General features: G+C 43.2%; 1 protein-coding gene across 1 annotated transcript in view; it reads right to left on the reverse strand.

Moving 5' to 3' along the window:
• Positions 1 to 9,200, reverse strand: part of kntc1 (kinetochore associated 1) — a 120,292-nt gene extending 111,092 nt beyond the window's left edge. The window contains exon 1 of the mRNA XM_055655690.1: positions 9,033 to 9,200. The gene's annotated coding sequence lies outside the window, so the exon portion shown is untranslated. The remainder of the gene's footprint in view (positions 1 to 9,032) is intronic.
• Between the last annotated feature and the right edge of the window lie 4,764 nt (positions 9,201 to 13,964).

Here is a 13,964-nt window from a genome sequence, read left to right on the forward strand (position 1 = left end):
ATTAAACGCTCTTCCCTCTTGATTGTGTCCCCAAAATATTTTACACTCAGAAACCACTGTGGCCTTCTATAAATCTTTAAAATATCAAATTTACAATTAACCCAGTTACACCGCACACTGTATTGAGAAGAGAGGTAAAATTGGTGATGGGCGAATATTGTTTCTGGCAGGAACCAAGCAAACCAGAAACTGTGCAGGATTATTTGCAAATAGCAAAAAAAGAGAGCCACATTAACCAATATATAGACAATCACAAGCCTCACAAAAGTCTTTGTTATTGTCACATGTAGAGGTACAGTTAAATGCTCGTTCTGGTGCTATCCATCAAATCATGCCATACACGAATACAGTGGATCCCCTTCACAAACAGCATAGTTGTCACGTTCCGGCACTATCTTGCAGCTTCCAAGTCTCCGATAAGTCAATTCAATTCAATTCAAGTTTATTGGTCACATATTCAATTATACAGGTATAACCAGTAGTGAAATGCTTAAGTGCCTGTCCAGTTGTGCATGGTTCCCCACTTACACATAACCCACATAAAACAATACCCACATATAACACATAATAAATATGTACCCCATAGATACCACATAACCCACATAAAACATATATCCCATAAATATACCACATAACAAGTAGTGCTGTTACAAGCAGTGACAAGTGCCGTGGAACACCTGTGATGACAGCATGTTCCATCCAGTTCAGTCCCGTGTGTGTGTGTGTGTGTGTGTTTTGTGTTTGATGGTGGCGAGACGGGGCGGGGTGGGGGGTTTGGGCGGGGGTGCAGGTGCTGGTGAGGAGGGTTTGGGCGTTGGGGGGCTGGCGACACTCAATCCTCGTTCAGCAGTCTCATGGCCTGGGGAAAGAAACTCCTCCTCATTCTCTCTGTGTTGGCCCTGAGCAGCCGGTACCGTTTCCCTGATGGCAGCAGGGAAAACAGTCTGTTGTTGGGGTGAGTGTGGTCCTGGATAATCCTCCTGGCTCTTGACCTGCAGCGCTTGGATGTCCTGCAGGTTGGGAAGGGTGGTTTTGATGGTCCGCTCAGCTGAGCGAACCACCCTCCTCAGAGCCAGTTGGTCCCTCTTGGTGATGTTCCCCCTCCAGGTGATGATGCTCCCACTCAGGATGCTCTCCACAGTATGGGTGTAGAAGTTCTTGAGCACCCTGAGGGGGAGCTTGAAGTCCCTCAGCCGTCTGAGATGGTAAAGACGCTGGTTGGCCTTCTTTACCAGGCTGCTGAGGTGGTATGACCATGTCAGGTCCTGGGAGATGTGGATGCCTAGGTACCTGAAGCTCTCCACCTGGGCCCCGTTTATGCTGAGGGGGAGGAAGCTCCTCTGCTGCTTCCTGGAGAAGTCCACTATGAGCTCCTTGGTCTTGGAGGTGTTCAGCTCCAGGTTATTCTCCCTACACCAGTTTGCCAGGTGGATGATTTCAGAGTGGTAGGCTGCCTCATTATTGTTTGAGATTAGGCCTACCACTGCTGTGTCATCCAATCCAATCCAATCCAACTTTATTTGTTAAGCACTTTAAAACAGCCAATGTTGACCAAAGTGCTGTACAGAAGAATAAACATCATAAACAGACACCATAACAGAGGCCACGCGCCAACTATCGGACACCTCCTCCTACTTACCCCTGGACCATGACCCCACTGACGAGCACCAGGCCACCATCTCCAGCACCATCACCAACTTCATCCACTCCAATGCCCTGCCCGACCGAGCCTCCAACCTCATCGTTCCCCAGCCCCGCACAGCCCGATTTTACCTTCTCCCTAAAATCCACAAACCTGATTGTCCCGGGAGACCCATTGTCTCCGCCTGTTCGTGCCCCACCGAACTCATTTCCAAATACCTTGACTCCATCCTATCACCCTTGGTTAAATCCCTCCCTACCTATGTCCAAGACACCTCAGACACACTCCGTCGTCTCCGCGCATTCAATTCTCTAGGCCCTCACCCCCTCATCTTCACCATGGACGTCCAATCACTATACACCTCCATCCCCCACCACGATGGTCTCACAGCCCTCCGGTTCTTCCTCGACCAGAGAAGCAACCCATACCCAGCCACTGACACTCTCCTCCGCCTAGCGGAGCTGGTCCTCACCCTCAATAACTTCGCGTTCGACTCCTCCCACTTCCTCCAAATACAAGGCGTAGCTATGGGCACACGCATGGGCCCCAGCTATGCCTGCCTATTTGTAGGTTACGTCGAGCAATCCTTGTTCAATACATACCAGGGCCCCATCCCCAACCTCTACCTCCGCTACATCGACGACTGCTTTGGTGCCACCTCCTGCACCCGCACACAACTGACTGACTTCATCCACTTCACCACTAATTTCCACCCGGCACTGAAATACACCTGGACCATTTCCGACACTTCCCTACCATTCCTTGACCTCACTATCTCCATTGCAGGTGATAGACTTCTAACCGACATACACTATAAACCCACTGACTCCCATGGCTATCTGGACTACACTTCTTCCCACCCTGCTTCCTGTAAGGACTCCATCCCCTACTCCCAATTCCTCCGTCTACGCCGCATCTGCTCCACGGATGAGGCGTTCCACACCAGGACATCTGAAATGTCCTCACTATTCAGGGAACGGGGGTTCCCCTCCTCCACCATAAATGAGGCTCGCACCAGGGTCTCTTCCATACCCCGCAACACTGCTCTCTCTCCCCATCCCCGCACTCGCAACAAGGGCCGAGTCCCCCTAGTCCTCACCTTTCACCGCACCAGCCGTCACATACAAAAAATAATCCTCCGTCAGTTTCGCCACCTCCAACGTGACCCCACTACTCGCCACATCTTCCCATCTCCCCCCATATCTGCCTTCCGCAAAGACCGCTCCCTCCATAACTCCCTTGTCAATTCTTCCCTTCCCTCTCGGTTCACCCCCTCCCCGGGCACTTTCCCTTGCACCCGCAAGAGATGCAACACTTGTCCCTTTACCTCCCCCCTCGACTCCGTTCAAGGACCCAAGCAATCGTTCCAGGTGCGACAGAGGTTTACCTGCATCTCTTCCAACCTCATCTATTGCGTCCGCTGCTCTAGATGTCAGCAGATCTATATCGGTGAGACCAAGCGGAGGTTGGGCGATCGTTTCGCCGAACACCTCCGCTCGGTCCGCAATAACCAAGCTGACCTCCCGGTGGCTCAGCACTTCAACTCCCCCTCCCACTCCGCCTCCGACCTCTCTGTCCTGGGTCTCCTCCATGGCCACAGCGAGCAGCACCGGAAATTGGAGGAACAGCACCTCATATTCCGTTTGGGGAGTCTGCACCCCGGGGGCATGAACATCGACTTCTCCCAATTCTGTTAGTCCTTGCTGTCTCCTCCCCTTCCTCAGCTCCCCTGCTGTCTCCTCCCACCCTCCAGCCTTCCGGCTACTCCTCCTTTTCCCTTTCTTGTCCCCACCCACCCCCACCCCTGATCAGTCTGAAGAAGGGTTTCGGCCCGAAACGTTGCCTATTTCCTTCGCTCCATAGATGCTGCTGCACCCGCTGAGTTTCTCCAGCTTTTCTGTGTAACCATAACAGCTCACATGAGGCGCAAAAATTACATATGAAATACAACAATAAATTAAAAGACATAAAACATGAGTAAAAATAATAGCCACGGAATAAAAGCAATCAAAAAATAAGAAATTAAATCAAGTAAATAAATAAAGTCGACATCTTATTGGGTATCAAAGGCCACGGAGAAGAGATGGGTTTTAAGAAGTGATTTAAAAACAGACAAAGAAGAGGCCTGTTTAATGTGGAGAGACAGATCGTTCCATAATTTGGGTGCCGACACAGCAAAGGCACAGTCCCCTCTGAGCTTCAGCTTAGTTTTAGGCCCACTCAGGAGCAGCTGATTATCTTTTTTTTAATATTTTATTTTATTAGAAGTAAGTACAGTCATATGGCACCAATGTGCCTAATATATATTTTCATAATACATTTTATGTACAACTTCTTTTTTTTTTTTTTTGTTACATTGAAAAAAGATGAGAATAAGAAAAAGAAGTTAGATAGTAAAGGATAGAAAGATGTGAAATATATAGTGTGTGAAGAAAGAGAACGAGTAAATGAAGAAAGTTGAGAGAGAAAATAGTGAAAAGAAAATAAAATAAAAAGGAGCAGCTGATTATCTGACCTGAGAGAGCGGGCGGGTGTATAAGGGTGTAGAAGCTCAGATAGGTAGGGCGGGGCAAGACCATTTAGGGATTTAAAAGCAAATAAAATAATTTTATAATGGATCCTAAACTGAATAGGCAACCAGTGGAGTGAGGCTAAAATGTGCGAAATGTGCTCATGTTTACGTGTACCAGTTAAAAGACATACAGCTGCATTCTGTACCATCTGGAGATGGGCGATGGAGGACCCACTAACCCCCACATACAGTGCATTGCAGTAATCCAGCCGAGTGGTAACAAAGGCGTGGATTACCGTCTCAAAGTGCTGCCTTGACAGAATTGGCTTTATTTTGGCCAGCTGCCTCAAATGGAAAAAGCTTGATTTAATAACAGACTTGATCTGACTGTCAAATTTAAGCTCAGGGTCCACTTTAACCCCTAGGTTTGTGATGCTTGGTCTGATATACTGGGCCAGGGAGCCCAGATCTACAGGGGGGGGCCCCAGTGGTACCACCAAAAACCATTACTTCCGTCTTTTTATCATTAAAACTTAAAAAGTTCAGAGCCATCCAGGCCTTTATGTCGTTGAGACACTTAAGTAACAGTCCGACAGAGCGTTCATCCTTCTTTTTAAGAGGCACATAAATCTGACTGTCGTCTGCATAAAAGTGGAATGAAATTCCGTGCTTCCTTAGTATGGAACCAAGTGGCAGCAAATAGAGAGAGAAGAGGAGAGGGCCAAGAACTGAGCCCTGTGGGACCCCACACGAGAGAGGAGCAGAGGAGGATACAGAGTCCCCAAGGCTGACACAGAAAGTTCGATCAGCCAGGTACGACCTGAACCACTCCAGTGCTATGCCCCTGATACCCACCCACTGCTTCAAACGTGAGATCAATATTTCATGATCCACTGTGTCAAAAGCAGCAGTCAAATCTAAAAGCACAAGGATAACACAGTCACCACGGTCAGTAGCTAAGAAAATATCATTAAAAACTCTTAAAAGAGTTAAAATCAGCAAACTTGACTATGATGTTAGAGTCTGAGATGGCCTTGCAGTCGTGGGTGTAGAGAGAATACAGCAGAGGGCTCAGCACACAGCCCTGGGGGGCCCCAGTGTTGAGGGTGAGGGAGGATGACATGTGATGGCCCACACGCACCACCTGTGGTCTGCCGGTCAGGAAATTGTGGATCCACTTGCACAGGGATGGGCACAAGTGGAGGTTGTACAATTTGGAGGCCAGCTATGAGGGGTCTATGGTGTTAAACGCTGAGCTGTAATCTATGAACAGCAGTCTAACATAAGCCCCTTTCCCGGTGTCCAGGTGGGTGAGAGTGGTGTGGAGTAGGTGGGCTATGGCATCGTCAGTGGATCTATTGGGGCGGATTGTAGTGGATCCAGGGTGGTGGGTAGGGAGAAGGTAATGAAAGTTTTGATGAGTTTCTCAAAACACTTCATTACTGTGGAGGTCAGGGCTATGGGGCGGTAGTCATTTAAACAGCTGGGTTGGGGGTTTTTGGGGACAGGGACTATGGTGGACCGTTTAAAACAGGTGGGGATAATACACTTGGAGAGGGAGAGATTGTCTGTGAATACAGGGGCTAGTTGGTCAACAAGTCCGATCTAGGTTTAAGACGATATCCTTCACGTTGGTACTAGATATGTAGCTGAACCATTGCTTCTCTCCAGAGATGCTGCCTGTCCCACTGAGTTATTCCAGCATATTGTGTCCATCAGGGGGCAGAAATGGGGGTAGGTTTGTGACTGGAGCCAAATTCTAGATTGTAGCCAGGTGCACAGCCAGAGCCAAGGTCTGAAACGTGGTCTGGGTATGCAGCTGGAACATGGATCAAGAACATCGGGATTCTGGTTATGAACCAAGTGCATAGCTAGTGCCAGATTCAGAGTACTTGTATACTTCAGCTTGTTTGCACCAAACTCATTACCGACCACCATTGAAACAGCATTGCTTATGGCCAATGGAGAAAAAAAATATTTGCAAATCATAATTTGCTATTACGTTCTTCGTGTACAATTGAGCAGCAGAGATTCCCTCCCTCCTGTATCCTTCAAAGATGTGGCATTGAAAGTGCTGAAACACCACCAATACAGTCACCACAAAATTCTTCACATCCATTGGCAAGGAACGCAAATCAATGTTTCTATTCCCTGGCAACATTTCCAGCATTAAAGCTTGATCAAAAGCAATGGGCTGTGATTAGTAGACAAATGTTTTACTTGCCCAACATCCAAATCGTGAAACAATAGGTTCCATCACAAGATATTTGCAGGAAAGCATAAAAAAACACGCTGTGATTGTTTTCACCCAAGCTCTATTAAAACCAACCCATCTTCACGGTAAATGAGAAACATTAAAGAAAACATATAACACTGCAATCCCTGTGGCCAAGTATAACCAGAGCTGCAGGGCATCCCAAACACAGTAACACCAGCAACAGATCCGAGAGCAAACTTATCCACCTCAAAATCCACAGAAATGAAGCAGAAACAAGACACACAAGACTGCGATGAACTGATGAGTCCCTCCAGCACATTGGTTCAATGGTACATCATTTGGGCAGCACAGTGGCGCAGCGCCAGAGACCCTGGTTCGATCCTGACGACATGTGTTGTCAGTACGGAATTTGTACGTTCTCCCTGTGACCGTGTGGGTTTTCCAGGTGCTCCAGTTTCTTCCCACATACAGAGACGTGCAGGTTTGTAGGTTAACTGGCTTCTGTGAATTGTACCTTGTGTGTCGGGGTAGATAGAGCTTGTGTACAGGTTGGTTGGTGCGGACTCGGTGGGTCATAGGGCATGTTTCTATGCTGTGTCTCAAAACGAAACAAAACTTGTTGTCACTTGTACATACAGTGAAATTCATTGTTTTGTATATAATGCAGTGAAATCACACTATAGTATAGCAATGTTACAAAATTTGCCTTCAGCAGCGCTGCAGTTCTGCCACTGGCCGTGTGCGCGACATTGGCGCCTTTGAGGGGGGGGGTGGGGGATTAAAATTCAGTCTCCACCGCCTGTCCGAGGGGGATTTCCTAGGGCTGCTAGCTGATGCAGAAAAATTGTTCCAATTTCCATTCCCGATCGCGAGACAATTTCATAATTATATTAAAATAAAAAGCGACTTCTAACTCCGTCAACACCTACAACGTGATGGATCTCAAGTACGGGACAAAACACGGTGCAAGTCGTTTATTTTACATATAAACTTGCTTCTTGGGATGACTTTCATCAATCCTCTACAAGCGAAAATGGGATTGGGCCCCATACGTACCGGCAGTTTTTCCTGCCGATATGGGGTTCAAATTCACCGCAAATGCAACGTTCCAATCGAGCGCGTTCCAGAAGCAAGATGATTAAAATGCCCTTTTTTTTGGAGATAAGCCATCTAAATTGTCTATATTTTGTCTTATTCTCTCTCTCCATGATCATTATTTTTAAACTAAATATTCACAACAGTTTGAGTCACATGTATTGCGCAAAAAACAATAATTTGATTATATTTTGGGTGGATGTTTCTAGATTAATTTATGGGAATTAAACATTAAATTCCTTCCATCTGGGATATAAATTCATGACAGTGAGATTTAAAAATCATGTTATATTGTGAATTCTTGTGTGAATGGGATTAGTTTGTTATTTGGATACCTAGGCTATTTTTAAAAATTATCCTGTTCTTAAGAAATGGAATCTACAGGACATCATTAATGGGGAAGTAGTGGGCAGAGAGGCATGTCATGTGTGGTTTGAAGAGCATAAACTTGTAGTTTACAATGCCAAAATTGAAGTTGAGGAAAAACAAGGTGTACAGAGTTGCTTATTGGTTACAATCTGACGAATATGATGATGCTACTGATTATATGCCAATGTACCAGCTAGCAACCGATCTTCTCCATAAAGACTTGGTCTATTACTAGAAATTTTAATTTATTTACCTATCTGTTACGGATTTACACATATAATACAATAATATTAAAGTTCTGATCTTGAGAATATCACATTTTTGAATTTTCAAGGCAGTCTGGGTGTTTATTACTATTTCCGTCACAACTGTCAATTTTGTAATTAACTACAATTAGGTAATTAACTAATTATATGCTTTAATTTCAGGTCATCCATGTAAGATGTTTTATATTTGTTTCAGAATGCTTCAATCTATAATAACTGAAAATTTCATTCAGTTCTCTTGATTTTTAAGAAAGTTAAGGGCTTTTGACTGTCCTCGATCATAGCTTTTGTGTTAAGTCAATGGAAAAGCAATAGGGAACAAGATGCTAATTTCCGAGTATGAAAATGGCCATAACATTTTTAATACTAAAGATAAGAAAGTGAATTAGGTGTCAAATTAAACTTATTTTTATGCTTTATCTGATGGGATAAATTGCACTTGATTTTTAAAATCTCAAAATGTTGTAACATTGCTATATAGTACAGCCATAAATTAGTACAAGTGTAACGATTGGAGCGAACGAATATTTTTTGCTATATATTCCAATAGTTACGCAGTCTTCAACCTGAAGTGCTTGCTCTGTTTTTCTTACCACCGGTGTGGCATGACCTGCTGAGTATTTTAGCATTTTTGGTTTGGTTTTAACTTTGATAATCACCAGACTTTAGTGCTTGTGCTAGTCAGGAGGCTGTATGAAGATATGTATTCCCTGCTGGTTTCAATTTTGGAAAAACTGGAAAGTAAAATAACCATTCATGAATTATTTACTGAGTTACAAAACAATTTTAGAAAGAATTTTAAAAGCCTCAGACACAGAAATATTTCCCTTGGCCCAACGTAGCCCAACTAAAGAAAGGCCCAGAGGGCGAGTTGTTGGAAGATGGAATAATACCGGCAACATCAAACACTGCGACCACAGGAGAACCTACCGTCAACAACAAGGCGGACGCCGAATTATGAAAAGGGAATTAAAATATCATCCCAAACCACCGGAAAATGTTAAAAGATGTCTTGTCGGAAATTGATCTCTCCTCACAACATTGATTTCAAATTGGCGGGATCGGGTAATCTCCCAACACGCCTCGCGTTCGGAGCCGGCGATGTCATAAACCCCGCCCGCCCCGCTGCCGCCGGAGGGAGGGAGGGGTGCCTTCCTCTTGGGCCATGATGATGGATTCCAAACTCATGAGGGTCGGTTCCACAATGAATGTTAGAGATATCGAGCATATCCTGATTTACAGAGTGAAAACCAGCATTGTCAACAGATGAGGCAGAAAAATACCTCTGGAGAGACAATGTAACAGAAAGGATGGCAGGAATGTACAAGGAAAGAACTGCAGATGTTGGTCAATACACAAAAGGACTCAAAGTAACTCAGCAGGTCAGGTTGCATCTATGGTGAATATGGATAGGTGATGTCGGAGACCAAAATAAAATCACTCGGTACTGTGTGACAGGATAAACAAAAACGGCACCAATCCATGTTTCCGGAGATGCTGCTTGACCTGCTGAGTTACTCGAGCACGTTGTGTCCTTTTGTATATTATTAACAATCATCTGCAGTTCCTTGTTTCTACAATTCAGAGTACAAGTGTTATGTGTGCAACGCTTTTAATATTTTATCCCCAATGTTAATTTTTCCCTCTGAATTAAGACTAAAAACACATTGGGTTTAAAAAAAGTAACATTAGAAGTGTTTGTATTTTCACTGCTGCAATTTTGTACAATGGACTATGTTGCCATGAGGAACCAGTGTTTACCAATCATGGGCTGAAGTATGCACATTGCTTTTGTAATTATCTTCAAAATGTGCTGACGCATAAGGATTTTGTTTTGTAACTCAGTAAATAATTAATTAATGGTTATTTTACTTCAGTTTTTTCCAGAATTGAAACCAGCAGGGAATACATATCTTCATAAAGCCTCCTGACTAGCACAAGGACTAAAGTCTGGTGATTATCAAAGTTAAAACCAAACCAAAACATGCTAAAATACTCAGCAGGTTATCCCACACCGGTGGTAAGAAAAAACAGAGTAACCTTCAAGTTGAAGACTTTGTTAGAACTGGAAACAAGAGAAAATGAAAGTGGTTAAACTGCAAGGAGAGGTTTGTCCCTGGTAAGGTAAAACCAGGAAAAAACTGCCCGAAATGTTTTTGTGTTCTATATTCTGGAACTCATTAGTTATTTTGTCTATGTTCTCACTTACTCATTGACTACAAAACGTTGTTTATAACTTATCCCTGATTTTACTCAAGCGGAAATGCCACATCTCCCCCACATTCTGATTCTCTTCCCACGTTTTATGCTAGATTTCCAGCATCTGTTTTTCTTTTACATTTCTTTGTCGAAGTTCTTGTTTTATACAATGCAGCTACTTTTGGACACAGTCTTTTCATTGCATGTCTGTTGGAAAACTTAAATGGAGGTGTTTAGTCCACTTGCTATCTGATCAGTACTTTCTCATACATACAAATGCAGATGTGGACATCGTCTAGTTACGCAACAACTACACCTTCGTGTAATAAAATTATTATGTTACCCTTGAATAATTTAAAACTCAAATCTACTGGAAGGAAACATAATCTGGAAGTATAGTAGATAGTAGAAATAACAAATAATTCAGTCAGAATCTTTATCACTGGAAATGCTATTTTTAATAAATGTGTTTAATAATAGCTACAAATATTTTCCCTATGTGTTAAATTACCTGGTCTGCATTGTCCTACTTTTTGTCTCTCCAATATTGAATACATTAGTTATATCTGCTGCTTTCTGGTCCAATGGAGCCTTCCCTGAAGCGAGGGAATTCCAGTAAACCCATAGCCACTTTCTAAAGACCCAGGTTGAAGTCCATCAGGACCTGGATGCTTGTCAATTTAAAACTCCAATAATTTGATGTAACATTTGACTCTGATTGTAATTTTCCAAAGTTTTGCATTCCATTCTAATTTCTGAATTAGTTATTTTGGACTATACTTGTATCCTTGACAGTAAAAGCTCTTTTGCATAGATCTGTGCTGCATTAAATGCTCTTCATTCACCAAGTCCTGACTACCAACATACATTATTTTTCATCTGTCAAATTAAAATTCTTTTATCTAATCAATAAACTCAGGTTTCTCAAATTTCCTTCAATTCAATATCCCGATGGGTTGTAATTATTCCAAACCACAGTACAGGTATGTTCGTTTGTACAGTGGCAGAAGCTCTGGTCGTTCATTGTGATATTTAGAAGTCTCCCTAAATCACATTCTTGAAATCTTCCTCAAAATATGTCTAATTTTCTCAAAAACATGTCTTATTTGATTATGACCAAACCAACTGCAAAGTCCCTTGAGGAAACTCCATGCTTTTGAGCCAGAATACAGTGCCCTCCAAAGACATAATTTATTTATTTGCCTCTGTACGCCACAATTTGAGAATTGTAACAGAAAAAAAATCACATGTGGTTAAAGTGCACATTGTCAGATTTTAATAAAGGGCATTTTTATACAGTTTGGTTTCACCATGTAGAAATTACAGTAGTGTTTATACATAGTTCCCCCCCCCCCCCATTTCAGGGCACCATAATGTTTAGTATTTTGTTACATATCCTTTGCCTGCAATGACTGCTTGAAGTCTGCAATTCATGAACATCACCAGTTGCTGGGTGTCTTCTCTGGTGATGCTCTGCCAGGCCTGTATTGCAGCCATCTTCAGCTTACGCTTGTTTTTGGGGGCTAGTCTTCTTCAGTTTTCTCTTCAGCATATAAAAGACATGCTCAATTGGGTTCAGATCGGGTTCCTCTGCCTTTGTAGTTAGTAAGCTCACCAGTGCTCTCTTTCTTCTTAATGATGTTCCAAACAGTTGGTTTTGGTAAGCCTAAACTTTTCCACATTTTGTAAATGTATTTAATTGTGAATTTATGTGATAGACCAACACAAAGTGGTGCATAATTGTGAAGTGGAAGGAAAATGATACATGGTTTTCAAATTTTTTACAAATAAAAAACTGAAAAATGTGGTGTGCAAAAGTATTCAGCCCCCCCCGAGTCAATACTTTGTAGAACCACCTTTCGCTGCAATTACAGCTGCAAGTCTTTTGGGGTATGTCTTTACCAACTTTGCACATCTAGAGACTGAAATTTTTGCCCATTCTTCTTTGCAAAATAGCTGAAGCTCAGTCAGATTGGATGGAGAGCGTCTGTGAACAGCAATTTTCAAGTCTTGCCAGAGATTCTCAATTGGATTTAGGTCTGGACTTTGACTGGTCCATTCTAACACATGAATATGCTTTGATCTAAACCATTCCATTGTAGTTCTGGCTGTATGTTTAGGGTCGTTGTCCTGCTGGAAGGTGAACCTCCGCCCCAGTCTCAAGTCTTTTGCAGACTCTAACAGGTTTTCTTCCAAGATTGCCCTGTATTTGGCTCCATCCATCTTCCCATCAACTCTGATCGGCTTCCCTGTCCCTGCTGAAGCAAAGCATCCCCACAGCATGATGCTGCCACCACCATGTTTCACAGTGGGGATGGTGTGTTCAGGGTGATGTGCAGTGTTAGTTTTCCGCCACACATAGTGTTTTGCATTTAGGCCAAAAACTTCAATTTTGGTCTCATCTGACCAGAGCACCTTCCTCCACATGTTTGCTGTGTCCCCCACATGGCTTGTGGCAAACTGCAAACGGGACTTCATATGACTTTTTTTTCAACAATAGCTTTCTTCTTGCCACTCTTCCATAAAGGCCCGATTTGTGGAGTGCACGACTAATAGTTGTCCTGTGGACAGATTCTCCCACCTGAGCTGTGGATCTCTGCAGCTCCTCCAGAGTTACCATGGGCCTCTTGGCTGCTTCGCTGATCAATGCTCTCCTTGCCCGGCCTGTCAGTTTAGGTGGACGGCCATGTCTTGGTAGGTTTGCAGTTGTGCCATACTATTTTCATTTTCAGATGATGGATTGAACTGCTCTGTGAGATGTTCAAAGCTTGGGATATTTTTTTATAACCTAACCTTGCTTTAAACTTCTCCACAACTTTATCCCTGACCTGTCTGGTGCGTTCCTTGGGCTTCATGATGCTGTTTGTTATCTAATGTTCTCTAACAAACCTCTGAGGCCTTCACAGAACAGCTGTATTTATACTGAGATTAGATTGCACACAAGTGGACTCTATTTATTAATTAGGTGACATGAAAGGCAATTGGTTGCACTGGATTTTATTTAGGGGTATCAGAGTAAAGGGGGCTGAATACTTTTGCACGCCACACTTTTCAGTTTTTTTTTTTTAAAAAAATTTGAAAACCATGTATCATTTTCCTTCCACTTCACAATTATGCACCACTTTGTGTTGGTCTATCACATAAAATCCCAATAAAATACATTTACGTTTGTGGTTGTAACGTGACAAAATGTGGAAAAGTTCAAGGGGTATGAATATTTTTGCAAACCACTGTAAATATAATCAAGCCAAACTCAAGTACAATAGGTAGAGCAAAGGGGAAGATACAGTGTCCAGAATATAGTTGAGACACAAGAAACTGCAGATGCTGGTTTACAACAAAAAAAACAAAGTGCAGGAGTAACTCGGAGGGTTAGCAGCATCTCTGGGAAACAAGGATCGGTAATGTTTTGGGTAAGAATCCTTCTTCAATCTGAAGAAAAGCCCGGACCTGAAAAGTTGTTGTCTGAAGGGACCCAACCTGAAAAGTAGCAGTCTGATAAAGGGTCCAGACAAGAAACATCACCTATCCATGTTCTCCAGAGATGCTGCCTGACCTGCTGAGTTACCCCCGGACTTTATGTCTTTTTTTGCAGAATAAAGTTCTCAGCATTGTAGTGCATTTGATTTATAAACAAAGTCCAATGTCCACAATGGGCTAGCA

The sequence above is a fragment of the Leucoraja erinacea genome, chromosome 25 (assembly GCF_028641065.1).
Source record: "Leucoraja erinacea ecotype New England chromosome 25, Leri_hhj_1, whole genome shotgun sequence".
Taxonomy (NCBI): domain Eukaryota; kingdom Metazoa; phylum Chordata; class Chondrichthyes; order Rajiformes; family Rajidae; genus Leucoraja; species Leucoraja erinaceus.